The sequence below is a fragment of the Carassius carassius genome, chromosome 3, assembly GCF_963082965.1.
Source record: "Carassius carassius chromosome 3, fCarCar2.1, whole genome shotgun sequence".
Classification (NCBI taxonomy): domain Eukaryota; kingdom Metazoa; phylum Chordata; class Actinopteri; order Cypriniformes; family Cyprinidae; genus Carassius; species Carassius carassius.
In genome coordinates, this window is record NC_081757.1 from 24,429,092 (window position 1) to 24,444,721 (window position 15,630).

The following is a 15,630-nucleotide window of genomic DNA, read 5'->3' on the forward strand; positions in this document are numbered from 1 at the left end:
TATATCCAATGAACATGCCTCATCGAATGACTCATATTTTCCATAACAATTTAAATGCTTTGTTTTGACCATGTGTGTATGAGATAGGGCCATAAATTACCAGTTTGGGTCTTAACGCAATTCGTGGTTCTATGTTAATTAATCATGCGGTCACACAGGAGTGCTACCTAGTAAACAACAATATAGGGAACGGTAACAAATTCTGTGCACTGTGAGCTTGGTTTCGCGAACAATGCCAATTGATTGCATTTCCAAATCCATTCTGGGCAAATGGAAGAGTTTAGATGCTAGTTTTTTTTATGTGTGAGCACACATGTGTGCTGTTGTATGTTTTGTTGACAGCTAATATTAGGCCATGGTTTTGCGGGTCCCTTGTTTAAGTGCTCTTGGACAGGGAGACGATGCGATTGGCTTTGTTCAGTCTTGCTGGCAGTCGACACATGCTGACATCTGTTCCCTCCCAGCCAGTCAAACCAATCTCAATCAGGAGATATACACACACTCAATCACACGCGCACACGCTCATGCATGATGAAATATTCAGTTGGTTTTCCCAATGCATGCACACACACAGCATCACGTCAACACCTTCAATCATACAGAGAGACACTGATGGTGCTTAGTTTAGAAGAATATCACACAATGATATACAAACACACACACATACACACAGATGTGGACAACTGTTCGATAGGCCAGTTGCTTCCTTAAAGTACATCCTTAAAGGTTTGTGATTTGCACGCAGCTGCAACATTGGCACAGCCCTCCGCATTTATCCGCAATGTGTGGAATGTGAAGCCGGAGTGGTATGAGGCGACTCGGACAGGATATAAGCGCTTGTTGGCTGTCTCTCCCGAGCAAATAACCTGCTGCAATCCCCCCCAGAAAAGAACGAGCATCCCCCGAAAAGACCTGTTTCAAATTAAACGCCGCCGGGCCGAGAGAAATGAATGTGACGTGGCCAGATTTTGTATTTTTGTTACAATTACCCTAAACTCCAAATTAATTCTTTGCAGACACAGAGCAATGGTGAGCAGGTGGTTGCCATATTTGCGCAGGACAGTCTCAACTGCGGCTCATGCCTCGCTTGATAAAGGCCTCTCACTCTGAAGCTCATATGACACACTGTCCTCTTTCCCAAGAGCCTCCGCCACTCTCCCTACAGTCCCCCTCCCTCTTTCCTTCTGCTTTATTCTTTACCTCCATCCATCTCTCTCTCCTCTCTTGTCCCTCTTCTCTATACTAATGTGATATGACATCATTTATCCTCATGCATACATATTCAGCACTCGCTCATGAGTAATCACGTACATTGGAGTAACACCCACTCCAGCAAACCGCCTCCCTTCAAAGTGACTCCATATCATTTCAATAGTTCCACCTTGAGGGGATTCAAAGTGGGGGAACAGGCGCTGGAGAGTTGAAGTGATCTAATGTTATTAACTGATCAAACTGACTCAAAGAGGAAATGGAAACTCTGTAAGCCAAGAGAACATTTGTAATTCGGGTAACAGACATAGAGCTTCTATTGGTCTTAACGCAATGTGGTTTTCTTACCTCATCATATCCCAGAGACATAAGAATGTTAGCAACACCTACAGTGTACTAAAGGTTGTGTTTATATAACCAAACATTTGTTTCTTCACAAACAATACACTTTCAATTAAAATGTCATGTCAAAGAGAACTATGTAGACTTGCTATTACTTTTTTTCGTGTCATTTTGTTTCTCTTCAAGTTTTTGCATATTTTTGCCTTTTGTATTTAAATGATTTTGTTGAATTCTTGCCCCAGATCCAGACTTTCTCAATTTTTAATTTATAATATAAAAAACTAACAAAATATAAAATGTAAAAAAAAAAGGTAATCTGAGCAATATATATATATATATATATATATATATATATATATATATATATATATATATATAATATGGATATTCAGAATACGTGTCTCTCTATATAAATATTGTAAATTCACGCAGTCCATGGGTCTGTATGTTTGTGTGGAATCTTAGAGCATCTGCTTGTAAGGGAGGGAGACACACATTGAGGAGCATGACAGTAATACTGTGCGGCAGACACAACTATTTCACTGGGGCTTAGAGGCCCTCCCGGATGATGTAGTCTGTCAGCGCTACACAGATCCAATCTGAACTCCGCCACCACTCTCCAATATTCACTTGGATTATGTCTTGGAATACGACTGAGCACTCTGCAGACATGGAGAAAGAGAGGAGGAGAGAGGTAGATGGAAGAGGAGAAGCAGATGAGTAATCCTCATGTGACTTTATAATGCTGTAGATGAAGTGTAGAGGGAAGGCGTACCGTGGGACGGTTTGCGGTTGACACACACACACGCACACACATGCTTTACATTCTCTGCTTGTCATTTGCACCTGCTTATTTGGATTTAACACTTGATTTAATGTCCTAAAGCTACAGCACCACAAAAATTCAGAAACTCATACCGATGAAAGAAACTAAGAATGATGGTGAGAGGAAGAAAAATCATGACAACAGATAATTATTCAGCCTGCTGAGGAAAAATCGGAGAGAGGGGCTCAGGCATTCTGAGGGAGGACGGTAACATTCTGTTCTACTGAGCAATTTGATGATACTGTAAAACGACAAATAGGCACACAGACCATTGGATCAGACGGGCTAAAGAACTGATTAGAATATATCAGCACACCTCTTCTCAGCAAGCCAGATGCTTGGAAAACATAGTCTTAGGGCATAACATCAAGCAGAGTGAGAAGGGCTTTTGTCTGAGTGTGTTAGTGAGAGATTGACTTTTTTAATTAATTATTCTTGGCCCTTTAGAAGTTCTACACTATTCATTTCTGATAGTAGGGCAGATAATATAAACAGTGGCTTGTCACTCTACTTAACTGCTTATACTTAACAAATCAACAGTTCAATTACACTGGGCTTAACTGTTGCTCAGTCTATTATTTATTTCTTTTCAAGGACAGAAGCTGTTCAAAAAATGTGTTCAGGTATAATTTGTCTATACTCTCAATTTTGTATTCTGAGTTTTAATATGATACTAGTATAGCCTTTAGTATGCCTTTATTTATCATTATGTGGTGTTTTTTTTTTTTTTTTTTTGGTTGGGGAGAATAGAGCTTTGTCCTGTGCAAAAGAGTAAAGCAGGTTACTGTCAGAATCCTGTGTGCACCAATCAGACTCAATGATTTTGATGTGTTAATAACATGAATAAAGTATTAAGATGCAGTCACATTAGCAAAGTATTCTGTGAAATTATTCCATTGTCAATAGTATGATTAAGCAGTTCATGTGAAATATGTTTTAAAATCAAGCAGTTTTCATGTTGGTCAGTGTGGCAATTTCGCTCGACCAGCTTGAACTCTTTGCGAAATCGAATTTTACAATTAGTGCGCTATTAATGGTGTAGAATTTGATTAATCACAAGGAGATCAAATCTTTTGAATTTGATAACTGAAAATATTTATTCACTTGGTGGCATTTTCTGGATGAATGTTAAAGCCATAGAGCACTAAATGCCCACATATTAGTTCAAAAACAAAACACCATTACCAAGAATAAATACAAATATAAGGATATTTAGTTTGTAAAATGTCATTTAAAGTGATCTAGTTATGAATACACTATTCAGAGAGAGACTAAAGCCATAACACCTAACAGGAAGAAAAAAGTCAGGATATCCCAAGCATTTTTCTTTCTTTTCAAATGACTTTAAATGACAATACAGCGTTTAATGGATGCATGTGAGCTACACAAAGCGCTTCATCCCAACCTGCTCCTCAGCTCTTTCACAGCCAACAGCTGGACTCCTATTGCAGCCTTCAGACCCCCTCTACGGCTAATGTGTTGGTTCATAGTGCTAGTGTTACTGAGAGGCTGAGTGAGTGAGTGACAGAGAGATAAAAAGATACAGAATTCACCATGTGTAAGTTAAACCCATTCCAGTCTTGCCCCAGTTTAAATTACACTGTTTTTCTTTTTTGATTTCCATTTTGCGCATAATGCTCTCTCTCAGCATGTTTTAAGTTATATTATTAGCGGGTCTCTGGAGAGTTTCCCCCCTCGTTTTTGGGGTAGGATTCTAGGCTCTGGATGCATTAGCTATCCGTAATTGGCGAATGATCATGGGATGGAGTGTGGATGGAGAGAGAGCTCACAGCACGCACACCCACACACGCGCTCTGCGCTGTACGGCCACGATACTGGGAGTCAGTGAGGGCCATATCAGTCAAAGCCTAATGCTCGGCCCTAATACACTTTAATAGCTTCCTCCGCTGTCTCCGATCCCTCTTCAGCATTGATCTGAAATCATCTTTCTTATTCCTTTTTCGGGGGGCTTTGCAGACTTTCGCAGCATTTATTTGCTGTCACCTGTCTGGTGTGCTCAGATTAATACCGACCGATAGGGGTAGGTTGGGAAAGGAAGCCATTTATTAGCGTTCGGATGTGTGTTCGACGAAAGGCTAGAGACTTGGCTGAGGCGACGCTGCGTTTGAAGAGCGGGCCTGTTTGAGCCCAGGATCCGTCACATGATTGTGTAAAATACCCAACGCCCGTGCAGGCTGTCACACAAAGGGCTATCACCCTATTATTCAAGAGCAGCCATGGAGCCAGGCCAGAGTAGAGTGTTTCTGGGGGGAAGGGAAAAATCGGCTTGATTGTGATTTGCCATTTATAATTGGCCAACGATGTGAAATGGTCGGCAGCCAGACTTTTTTAAAAAGGCAATCTGCGGCAGTGGAGGGGCCGATGGTTTGCTAATGACAGCTAGCGCGATACGCTTAGGGAACAGAATGGTGCTTGTGTAAGGGTAGGGAACACAAATATGTTTATCTGTAGTCAGCGATGTTTGCATGACTCAAATGGCATTGTCTATTGATTTCTTTTTCCAAAACATCGGCGACACAATGGAACCAAAATACAACAGCAAAAGCTAAACATTGTTGTAATTTGAAAACAAACAAACCAAACCCATCTTTAATTCTAGAGCCTCGCTGCTTATTAAAGAAGTTACGCAGTTCATTTTGGCCTTTGTTTGTGCCTGTAATCTTAAAGGGAATACTTCTGCACAACGCTTTTCCATCTCTGTTGCGCGTTTGTGTTTGTCCCTGGTCTGGGGAGCTGGGTTTAAGCTGGAGTTCAAGGCTGATACTCCTGTTAGCACTGAGGCATAGCAGACGATTTCTCGAGGGGGTCTGCCTCCACTTTGTGAGCTCAACAAAAGATAGTATTTGATAAAGGTCCCCCTCCCCAAAAGCCCCCATAAATAATGAAAAGTTAATGAAGAGGTAACTTAATGATGTAATGAATATGGCAGCGCAAGGTCAAACAGAGCTGTCGTGGGTTGGGTGGGCATGTGAAGTGTGTACTCGCTCGTGTGTGTGTGCATGGGTGTGTGTGCAGTTTTAATGAATGTTTTGTCACAGGAAGTGCGATAATGTTTAATTAGTTTCATGTGTGTGCGGCATGTTATATGATTCTTAGATGGCCTGCTCTCATAAACTGTGTGTGTGTGTGTGTTGTGGGTCATTCAACAGTAGAAAGATGAGTTTGAGGGAGTGTTCTGTACTGTACACCTGTGTGTGTTTCTGCAAGGGAGAGTACTTATGAAACCTTTCTGTTTAGGACAGTTTATTTGGGAGTGTACTGCAGGGTGGGGTCTGTGCTAGTGATTAAATATTGAGAATGTTTGAATAATATGTGCAATCGATAGGGCACACGAGCAAGTGACTCAAAGACATGCTGGTCTGTCTTTTAGTGTGAGCTGGACATGTGCCTCAAACATATATTTTCACCAGCTAACACTATACTATGTGTTATTAGACAAACAACAATCAGTGTGTGAACTCAACACCACTGAGTTTTCTTGTTGAGGTGGTTCTGGTTTCAGTATGTTGTCCTGGTGTGTAAAGTGCCTAGTCGGCAGCAGGCAGGTAAGCACTTCGATCTGTTTCTCCTGGACCGAGGTGAGGGACTAACATGCCGGTGGTCTCAGCTTCAGCTCCGACACCTGCATGGCTCGATCCCTTAGATAATAGAAGCAGTGTGAGGTATAATAGTAGACAGATGATAGCAATTGGCATATGTGCATTGAACTGTAGTGTGTGTGCAGGCAGCATGGGTTTGAATTCGGCTCATGACATTTCCTGTTTCCTTTTTCTCTTTTCAGTTGTATCATGTAAAATAAAATAAAATAAAAAAGTGAAAAGTTATACTTTTATTAAATTACCACTTCTATCCGGCAAGGATTGATCAAGTGTGGCAGCAAATAATGTCATTTTATATAAATGTAAAATAAATACAAAGAACTATAAAAATATTTGTATAAAAAATGCATCACATTTTTCACAATAAATAAATAAATAAGCACACACACACACACACACACACAAACAAACAAATAAATAAATAAAATATTAAGCAGCACAACATTCAATTTACTAAATTTATTATAATAAAAAATGTTTTGGGGTACATTACAGTTCCCACTAAAGCAGCACAAACTCACCAAATCAGCATATTAAAATTATTTCTGAAGGATCATGTGATGCTTAAGAATGGAGTGAAAATTCAGCTTTGCCATCACAGTAATAAACTATATTTTAAAATTGTAGCAAAATATAAAACCATTATTTTAAATTGTAATAATATTTCACAATTTTATGAAGTGTTTTTAGCACACCCTCTGTAATATCAGCAAAAAGGCAAAAAAAAAAAAGGCAAAAGTAAAAGTGATAATATGGTGTTGGAGCTAAGTCATTTGAAATTTTATGATTAATATTGTGGTTATGATGAATATGACATTAATATTTTAATGGGCTATATAATTATTTTTCATACTACGTAATGTAAACCAATCCACTGATATCTGCGATAAAATCCTCATATGATGTAGACGTCATCGGTAAGTATTAGATCAGAGCTCAGGCAGCAGATGCTTGGCCGGCACTTTCATATGCAGTCAGAGAAATCAAAGTCTGGAAACACAACCGGACTCACACAGGGACCCTAGCGATGGGTCAGTGAGTTTTTTATCTGTGTCTCCTGAAACATTTACAGTTCCCTGACAGCTCTAGCACTGGCCAGGCGTGATTTGTAGTTCATGTGCAGATGTGTTGCTGAGAGACGTTTTAATGTGACGGGCGAGATGCTTCTCAGTATGTCTCTGCGGGTTTATGGATGAGCTCCATGTCTGTGTCTCAATCTCTGAGACCTCCCCCATGCTCCCAGACTCCCTATCTCTTCGCTTAACAAGCCTGAGGTCATGAAGAAATGGCACAGTGCCCCACTTAACCCAAGGTCAGGTCCCTGAGCTGATTCGCCGTCGTAAGAGCCTGACAATAAAAGCATGGATGGAATCGCTCTCTCTCATGTTAACCTGAAATGGTTTGCTTGCTTTTTTACTGTCCATCTCCTGACAGCTATAGGCAGACAGGTAACAGTCATCCTAAAGTTTAACAGTATATAGTGCATGGGAAAGAAGCACAGCATGTAGACTGAATGAGAGTAGCAGAGAGTCTATGCTGTGGCTGTGGTGGCTATGAGGAATGTCTTTAAAGTGAAATCATTTCCTTTTCTTAATCAAAAGATGACAGACCTCTGAAGTCCCATCTGCACGCCACTGCACAGCCTGAAGCTGCTCTGAACGGGCAAGGCGATGAAGGGATATCATGCTTTGAGGTTATGTGGTTGGGTTTTCAGGGCTTCTCATGAGGTAATTCCCACCGGCAGGACCACAAAACTCATTGGAAAGGGAAAAACGTTACGCGTGAAAGAATAAAATATCATTATACTCAGTGTAAACCAGCATTGGTCTTGCTGCTGGTACATGCAATGCTCTCATGTTTCAGCGGGGAAACAGAGCAGCCGGTTTGACAGACAGATTAAGGGAGGCCTGTGGACCTTTACCATATGTCGAAGTGTGGTTAGCTCACAGATTGTCGCGTCCATCTCAGCTATCCCACCTCATCACCCTGGAGACTTGAGCATGAGGTTTATTAAGTGTGAATGGTGTGGTCGGGGTGGCACGTGCCTCTGGTGCTCTGTTGTCTTGTGCTCTCTGAGAAAGCACCTGTGTAACAATGAAAGTCTTAAAATGTTTGTTGTGGCACAGGGCGCATCATTGAGGAGGCATTGTTAAAACACATCTGCTCTGCCATCTGATCTAGCTCGGTGTTGTGTCTTCAAGGCCATATTTCATTTCTGTCTTTAACAATGTAAAGCTCACCAGGGGTATGTGTACCCCAGGGGGTACTTAATCAGGTTCCAGTGGGGTACTTGGAAAGATTTGTAGACTTTTTCTTATACACCTGCAAGTTTGGTACCAGTTGTAACTTGTATTAAATATTGGACAAATTGGTGATATTTCATACTTTTTCAGTTTCTGCTGTATTTAAATCCATCATAAAATGAGAGTAGATTTTTTTCTTTTGTTAATTGTCCCAACTGTATTTCACGTATAAATAAAATTGCTTTCGTCTTTTTGTCTGTTTTCATATATTTATATATATATATATATTTTTTTTTTTTTTTAAATTGAACTGATTTTTTCTCTCTCATAATATTTTAGTTTAAAAGCAAATCATCATTATAATGCCCCCTTCAATTTTTATTATTCATGACATTATTATTATTATTACTATTGTTGTTGTTACATGCATAATAATATTAAATTAAATTGTATTATAATATGCATTATTATTATTATTATTAAGTTATATTTTTAGTATGCAGTAGTAATGGCCTAATAATAATAATAATAATATGCAATAAGATATTAGTTAAAACTACATTTCTGGTAACTAACAAGGCTTTTGCAATTCTTCCTTAATGTTTATTCACATATTCCATTGCAATAAATATACTGGACAGTCTAATGTGTGTTACAAATAAGGGGTGTGTGCTAAACGAAAGACAAAGAGCTTGAGGAGGATCGGGATCAAACGAGGAGTTTACTGACGATAGAAGGAGAATACAGACAATATACTACACTCACAATACAATATCTCGTTAACATACAAATAACAGCTTTAACATAGACAATCACGGACGAGAAAGAACTGAACAGAACGGGTATTAAAACACACAGGAGGTAATCAGGGAACAGGAGACAGGTGGGGATCAATCAATTACCAATACAAGAAAAGGAAGATGACCAAATAAGGAAACAAAAGTTCATTAACATAACAGTTTGCCCCCTCCCGGAATGGTGTGTCCTCGCACCGCAAGAGGAATACCAGCAGAGGGAGGGTGGGGGTTCTGGAGGCGGGCGTGGAGCAGGCAAGGAGCAGGTGAAGAGGGAGCATGGAGGTAGGGACCAGGTCGGAGTGGATGGAGGGAGGAGCCAGGGAGGAGCCCGGAGCAGGAGGAGCCAGATGGTCCTCCAGAGACCAGCCAGGACGGAGATCCATGGTGGAGTCGACGGCGGGAGGAGCCATGGTGGAGAATGAGCCGACGACACCAGGGGGCCGACAGGCGGAGACTGCACCGGTGGGTGAGGAGCCCAAGATGGAGCAGCGCAGCTGCAGAGCCAGGGTGACGTCGAGGATCCGGAGGGCTTAGGTGGAGCAGAAGGCTCAGGCGATCAAGGCGGAGGCAGGGTCCTGGAAGACCGCTGTGGAGCCGGAGTGACTGAGGATGGAGGTGGAACCAGAGGGAAGGAGGAGCCTGACAGAGCCGGAGGGATGGAGTGACGAGGTGAAGCCAGAGGAATGGAGTCCCGAGGCGGCGGATGGTCGACGACTGACCAAGGTGGAGCTGGAGGGAGGAGGGAGCCCGGTGGAGCAGGTGGGATGCCAGGCCACGGTGGAGACGAGGGAGCTAAGAGCCAAGGCGGAGCCGCTGGGTCGAAGGACCGAGGAGGAGTCCAGGGCTCGAAGGGTGGAGGCGGAGACAGGGCCTTAACACACCAAGGCGGAGCTGGAAACTGGCAGTCCAGCGGCGAACCGACTGAGGGTGAGCTGCGGGACAGACTGGCACCAGCAGCGATGACTTCGAGGAACTGGCTGGTCTAGGAGGAGGAGAGAGAGGAAGGATGGGAGGAAACACAGGAGACACAGGAAATTCAGAGCTGGGCGGAACCAGCGGAAGTGGAGCAGGGGAATTGGCAGGTCTAGGAGGAGGTGGGAGAGGGAGGCTGGGAGGGAATACAGGAGACACAGGAAATTCAGAGCTGGGCGGAACCAGCGGAGAAACAGAAAATTCAGAGCTGGGCGGAACCAGCAGAGAAACAGAAAATTCAGAGCTGGGCAGAACCAGCGGAGAAACGGAAAGTTCATAGCTGGGCGGAACCAGTGGAGAAACTGAAAATTTAGGGCTGGGCGGAACCAGCGGATAAACTGAAAATTCTGAGCTGGGCGGAACCAGCGGAGACACAGAAAATTCAGAGCTGGGCGGAACCAGCGGAGAAACAGAAAATTCATAGCTAGGCGGAACCAGCGGAAATGGAGCAGAGGAACTGACTGGAGGAGGTAGGAGTGGGAGACTGAGAGGGTATAGAGGGGGGTCAGGGCTGGACGGAACCAGTGGACAAACAGGGGATTCAGGAATTATCTCCATAGACCAGCCCATTAGATCCAATAGTTGCTCCATTTCATTTCCCGAGACAGAATACAGCTCACCCTCAGTCACGGAAGTGTGGGCAGGGCTTTCCTCCATGCCCTCGATCTCCACTAAGACTCCCACGACGCACGGTGTTGCCGGCTCACACACCTGGTGAGTCGCGCTCTCGAGGCCCTGCTTCCTGTCAGTGAATGGCTCGGGCGGTGGGCTCTGCCTCCGTGCGGCGTGATGGTGGCTGGCTGGTCTCTGGGTCGGGAGTGGGGCTGGAGATATCCTCTTTGGCGGTGCAGATGGTCCATGAAGATCCATTTTTCTCCAGCACCCACTCCACGAAAGCGGCGAAATCCTCTCGGGGACCGTTCGCTGGTAGGCATGCCTTACACCGCTCGCTTAGGCCGGTGTAGAAGAAGTTAGAAAGCTAACGGTCGGAGAAGTGGGTAAGGCACGCCAGATCTAGAAAGTCCCTGGTATGGTCCTCCAGCGAACGGTCCAGTTGCTCCAGTCATAGGAGACGGACTGCTGGAATGGCCATTCCGGGAGAGGGAGGAAAATAAAAAAATCAAAAGAAAGAAAAAACGCCGCTAAATAAACTTTTTTGTTTTGGTCCGTGATTCTGTTACAAATAAGGGGTGTGTGCTAAATGAAAGACAAAGAGCTTGAGGAGGATCGGGATCAAATGAGGAGTTTACTGACGATAGAAGGAGAATACAGACAATATACTACACTCACAATACAATATCTCGTTAACATACAAATAACAGCTTTAACATAGACAATCACGGACGATGAAGAACTGAACAGAACGGGTATTTAAACACACAGGAGGTAATCAGGGAACAGGAGACAGGTGGGGATCAATCAATTACCAAAACAAGAAAAGGAAGATGACCAAATAAGGAAACAAAAGTTCATTAAAGTAACAATGTGTGTACTTCTGCAAAAAAATTAAAACAACTCAGACTGCTTGCACATAAATAGTTTAATCTTTGCTTCATAAATCAGGTGGTGAGTGTTCATTTGGCCTGAGTGAGGCCTTTAGGTTCATACTTGGCCCTGTGTAAACATGTTTTCTAGTCAGTCCTCCCCAAGAGTGATTCATCCACAGAGCCGTAATCAAAAACAATAACCATTGGATAGCATAAACGTTTCGGAGCATCGCTGAGAAGTATGAAATAATAATCTGTGTGTGGCCTGGCGAATGCTGAGAATGCAAACATTTCACAATAAGTTGTTTAAATAGAGACCTTGGCATCGATGACTAAGAGATAGGACATGCTGCGTTAATTACACCCGCTCATAAAAATAAACCACCGGTTTAAAATATGACTCTCCATTCTACGGGATTTAACCTATTAAACGGCAGTGAGGTGTGTTGCTCAGATGTGAAGGAAGGGTGTATTGTTTAGACTAAAAACACAACAAGCTCAGAAGGAGATAAAGAGAGAGAGAGAAAGAAAGAAGCCAAAATAGCTGTACAATCAACAAAGGAACAAAGTGTTTACTCTGAACTTAAAGACTTTTGAATTATTCCCCACCCTTGTGTGGCATTAGGATGAGAAAACAGCTCGGCTAAGTGCACGTTTATTATTTTTAAACCATGTGAAAAGTAATATTCTTTAAGGAGTCAGCAGATGTATTGGTAGAGCTATAGAGGGCCCACACATAGTTTGAAGTGAGTTAAGTTTCATCAGGGCATGGCGAGAAATTTATTATTTTCCTTGAGCATGGACTTAAGATTTAAAGTTCACTGCTGGGTGGCCCATTCCTGTTATCCATGTTAACATAAGAATAGAGGACAGGGAGGAGGCAGGACTATAAAGAGAGACACAAAACAAGTTTGTGGGGGATTACTGGTTTAAACGTACTTCTGCATAGCAGGAGCTGATGACATCCATGTCATATGTTCACTTGTACTTCTTACTTTTCCTAATAAAGTCCAAGAATTCCAGGTAATAAGGCAACAGGGATGTCCAAGCAGTCTTGACCCTCCTCAAGGTCTGAGCCCAATCAGCTTTTGTGGGCCACACGACAAGCATACGTTCCCAGCTTAGATGCCTGGCTAGAGAACAAGGAACCCGGTCACAGAAGCTGCGTGCTCCGGCTAATCACGTTACACTGTTTTTGCTTCACATTACACTTAGTTTACCCCTGAAACGGAGTCAAGGGAACCATGACAACTCTTCAGTCTGAGAAGAGGCATGCCGTTATGAATAAATGTTTGTATACATTTTTTATGGATCTTGGAGTGTGCACATGAAGAACGGACTGCGCTTAAAGACATCTGGATGCGATGAAATAGAATTTGTTTAAACAAAATGAAGCCCCTCTCTCTCCACCTGGAAAGCCACCCAGAGCGCACGCTGCTCATCACGACATACTTGTGCAGTGATTTTAATAGGACTGTATTGACAGATATTTCACTACAGCAGTATGAACGCTTTTGAAAATCCATGATGACTTTCATAGCTCTCACCGAAAGAGTCAACATGAATACTGTGACTTTACACATGCCGGAATTGAGGGAGGAAATGGAGATTATGAAAATGGAGCACTTATACCATTGGGCTTTAACAAATTCAAAACAGGATATGCTGTAATTATGAATAATAATAATAATAATAATAAAAATAAAAATAAAACATATATCTTCATTATCATTATTATTATTATTATTATTGTTGTTTAGCACAAACATTTAAGCTATGTCATTTGATGGATTTCTTAAAACATTAAGTAAATTAGTAATAAATGTATAATAATTATCTGCCTTATTATTATTATTATTATTTAACAAAAACTACATAGCTTGATATATTTCTTAAAATATTAAATTAATAGTATTAAAATATTAAATTAATAAATTAATAACAATCTTCGTCATTATTATTCTTATTATTATTTAATTCAGATATTTAAAATTCTGGAGCTATTTGAATGCAAAATAATGTAATATTCTCAGTGAAAAGCTTAAAATGGAAGAAAGAAAGAAAAATGTCAGAACAGAATGGAACAGATTTATTTTTATTTTTTTGCACTCAATGCTTTTTATTTCAGCTGCATCAGCTGGGCTTAACATGTAAATAATAAACCATCTAAATGTAAAATACTCCTCTTCGATCTATGGCATATTAATAAGCATGTTTAGTGAGAGACTGCTGATAATAGGGCTGGGCAAAAATAAATTGTGCAAAAAGCATATGTGCATATGAGAGAAACCTATAGATTGATCAGCCTCTTAATTCTGTTCTAACAAATAGTCCAGGAGTCTTGGACGACGATGTGGGAAGATGACTAGGATAATAAGCATCATGGAAGCTAATCAGATTTCTAAGAGGAATTGATTGTTGGTTTTGCAGAAAGAGCAGACGAAGGCTTGACAATAAGCTGAAATTTAAGTGTTAATTTTTATGCTAATCTTCCAGGAATCGCCACGTGATGCAATTTGCTCCCCTGCTCTGCAGATATGAAATTGTCCCGCTCACAGAGAAAATGTCAGCTTGCCAGACCCTGAAAGCTTGTAATTTATTAGGTATGTTTCTATTAGTATGTGTCACACTTGTTAGCCAGCCTCCCTCTCTCTTTCTCTCTCTTGTGCACACTTGTGCACATGCAAACTCGCACACTCAGACTAGCGCTCCATGTGTTTGCCTGTGGCCTTAAAGAGCGTCTCAGCTCAGTGGCTGTAGCACCAGGGCATTAATGTATTATCATATATCGGGTGGTCCTTGCCCTGTGGACAAAAGACTGTTTAATACAATTTAATGACATTCCCGAGCAGGAGGGAGAAAGGGGGGAAAGAAAGGGCAAAGCCCAGATTAAATTAGCATTTGTGGTTCTTATAGTTCACCCATGCAAAACTTAGCAACAGAAGCGCTGTGACTCCACCCCTTTCCCCCCGTTTCTTTTTATTTCGTTGTCTCTTGATGAAAAAGAGCGACAGTATAGTATAGGAGTTCAAGTAAGAGTTAAGGAAGATGAACTGGACACAACATAGGTTGCAGCTCATAACCTGTCCGCGACGCTGATGTTCCCCAAAGGCCAAAACGTTATCGATTTTCTGTATGGCGCAGTGATGTCATCCGTAAGAGACGCGAGGAGTTTGGACATCTCTGTGGCCGTGCCGTCTACCGACATGGGTTTCTTTGTCTTCATCTGTCTCTGCCTCACTTTACACATCTCTATCTCTCTTCTTTCTTTTCCTCTCTCTCAAGCACGCTCCCTCCCCTCATTTCCTCCCTGTTTGTGTTGTGTAAGAAAGCCAGTGTCGGGCATCCAGTGTCACACTCAGCATACTCCGTGTAGAAGGTTTGGATGCAATTCACATATAGGTCAATTAAATGCGCCAACATCTGCTCTCTTCTAACCATTTGCATACAGTATTCATATGTTAATGATGTCCCTTGTTTTGTGTGTGTATGTTTGTGTGTGTGTTTTTCACTTCCTCCCCTCCTCCCTGTCTCTTTGTAAAAAAAAAAAAAAAATTCAGATAGAACATTTTTGGATTCAAACTGCTTCATGTGGCGACTCCAAACCGGATAGTGCCGTCCTATTTTTATTTCCTCTCCCTCTCTCACTCGCTGAAAGCAGAAACTCCTTTACTGCGAGCGGCGGGCTTGTTTAGCTGCCATTGGCCCTGATTCGAACAAGAATCCTTCCACTGTAGCTGCAAAGGAAGTCCTTGCCTTTGGAAAGCAGCTTAACGCCTTATAAATCAGTGATGAGGCAGATGGACCAGCGATAATCTATTTAGAATGCCTCACAGCAAATATTGTCGTACAGATGATTAGAGATTGAGCTATTTTAACTCGGCCTTCTCCGCCCTCTCAGCAAATCTTCTGCTTGTGTGAATGATTTCAATTGGAGAGTTTCTTCTTTCCCCCCTGCTTTTCTGCCCTAAATATATCTGCGTTCTTGAATCGCTCGCACTGGGGAAATGAAGGGGTGAAGTGTACGTGTTTTACGCCGCCATTTTCTTGGCAGGCTTCAATGGCGTGCCGCGGAACAAAGAGTGCAGGGATATGGGCCCGAGCCAACAGGCTAATGACAAAACACACGCTTCT

At 42.1% G+C, this 15,630-nt stretch overlaps 1 protein-coding gene across 7 annotated transcripts in view; it reads left to right on the forward strand.

Annotated features, from left to right (window-relative positions):
- Nucleotides 1-15,630, forward strand: part of znf536 (zinc finger protein 536) — a 182,783-nt gene that overhangs the window by 47,465 nt on the left and 119,688 nt on the right. The window lies entirely within an intron of this gene.